The following is a 2,428-nucleotide window of genomic DNA, read 5'->3' on the forward strand; positions in this document are numbered from 1 at the left end:
TCTCTCCCTCTCCCTCTCTCAGCCATTTAATTTGCAGCTGCCATGAATAGCATCCATTGCATTGAAGCTTGCTGCAGGCTGCTTTCTCCCGACGCTACGTCTGGCTGCTCATCGACAGTGGGCGGGTGACATGCTCGCTCTCTGTTTCACGTCTTTCTGTGGGAGTGGGGTGGTGGCTTCAGTGGGCGGTGCTTCAGAAGACTTCCTGTTGCATTTTGGCTCAAAAATACACACACCCCCCCTCGATGGAGAATGGAGTTTCAAAAGAAAAGTATCCATGAGTAGGGTGGCCTGGCCCTCCAGGTAAGGGGCAGGGGATGAGGAGACTTACCAAGGGGAAGTGGAAGGCCCAGGGGAAGTTACACAGGAAGTGACATCATCACACTGAGACGAAGAAGAAGAGCTGTGTTTTGTACCCTGCTTTTGACTATCTGAAGGAGTCCCAAAGTGACCAGCAAACGCCCTTCCTTTCCTCTCCCCACAGCAGATACCCTGTGCGATAGGTTGAGCTGACAGAGCTCTAAGAGAACTGCTCTGTGAAAATAGCTCTGAGAGAGCACCGAGTGGGCTGTATGTAGAAGAGTGAGAACTCGAACCTGGTTCTCCAGTTTAGAGGCCGCCACTTTTAATCGCTGCACAACACTCTGTGTGCAGGAACTCTATGGTAAAATGACTTTTACCATAGAGGTTTTGAGCAAATACCAGACCATTGCCTGGCAGTTGCCTGAGTGATGATGTCACTTCCTGTGCAACATCACCGGGGCCTAACTCTTTCTTCTGGTAAGTTTACCTGCTGGCCAGATGGTTGGCAGTGGGGGGGAAGGCCCAGTAGCAAGGGTGGAGTTGGACAGAGGGAAACAATGCAGTGGTGACACTCTAGGAAGCCCCAAAATCTCTATGGAAAATTGCACAAAGACTGGAGAAAGGCTAGATCAGGGTTTCCCAACATGGTACCCACCAAGTATTTTTAGAAACGATGCAGGGAGAGATGGAACATTTGTTCCGCAAGCTTTCTGGTTGGCCATTGGAAATGTAATTGGCTGTGCAGAATTTTTAATAATGTGGCATTGTCAACAACTGCAACCACAACACAGGGATATGTACTGTATGGCTGAAGGTAAGCTGTAGCAGCCATTTTATGTCTGGCTCTGCCTCCTGCAGCAGCCATTTTGCATCACTGTCTTTGTGGCTGACTTTCTGATATACAGGTTCAAAAGGATTAGCTGCTAACCTACAACTGCGGCATAGATATGCCAGTGCCTGGCAACTGGCAAAAGGGTTGTTGGCGAGAATATGGAAGGGCTGTGATGGCAGCTGTGGCGTCACATTACTTCCAGTAAAAAAACTGTTAAGTGAAATAGGTAGCTCTAGGAATCACCAAAAACTCTGTGGTAAACCATAGAGTTCCCAGCTATTCCTAGAGCTACCCTTCTGGCTTTTTACTAGAAGTGACGTAGTAAAGTGACATACACCGTGCTGTAGGGGGCAAAAAGCCACAGCCACAGTGGGTAAATGTACCTTTAGGCTAGATGCTTTGTAGGAAAAAAAAGATCCCCGTAGTTTTTGAAACAACGCCAACTGTATAAATATGGCCCTGCCGACTCTGACATGATCTCGCTGGCTCTCCCTGTTCTCAGCTTTGTGAAGACTAACTTCCCTGATCACGTCACAGCCGTGCCTCGCAAGAGATACACACCAGGCTTCTAGTTGTGTTCTCAGCTGACAGTTCACACACTCTGGCCCGTCTCCTTCGGTGTGGGATTAACATTGCTCACGTCAAGCATAGGGTGCCGGTTATGTACTTTCAAAGGAGATGCTGCCCCGGACGCAGAAGTCTGGCAAGTATGAACTCTCTCCTTGTTTGTGACACATCGTTATGTCCTCCCACAGCCTTGACGCTGGACGGTCTGCACAGCATCTCTTCCTTTTGGCGGGCTGGCGGAGCCCAGAAGTAGCGATAGGAAGGTGTGTAAGGAAAGCTTCGATCGGTCGGGGGAAGGGAAGTGTCACCTCTGTGATGGGAGCGTGTGGGATGCCTCCTTTTGCAAAACACTTTACTTTCTGGGAAACATGACTTGCATTGCGGATACGGCGGGGGCGGGGTTAGGGCTAGGGCTATCCATTTACTTATTTTCCATTTTTTTGAAAATTATTTATTTCAGCCTTTTTCCGACTTGTTGACAGTGGAGGAACCCCAGAAGTGGTGAAATATCCTTTCAGATAAGTGGGTGAAAAAGTCAGGTGTGGGAGCCAGGCAGCCAATTGATGGATCAATTATTTAATATTTCCACTGAGGAGAGAGAGACTAGGCCTGTAGAGCGACAGGGGAAGGGACCTCCAGTGACGTAGAGCTCCAGTGCTAACTTCTCTCAGCAGAGATTTGCCTCTTGGATTTATTCCCCCTCCTCTGCTGTCTCCAATCCTCTCC

Source organism: Paroedura picta, chromosome 8 (genome assembly GCF_049243985.1).
Source record: "Paroedura picta isolate Pp20150507F chromosome 8, Ppicta_v3.0, whole genome shotgun sequence".
NCBI classification, from domain to species: domain Eukaryota; kingdom Metazoa; phylum Chordata; class Lepidosauria; order Squamata; family Gekkonidae; genus Paroedura; species Paroedura picta.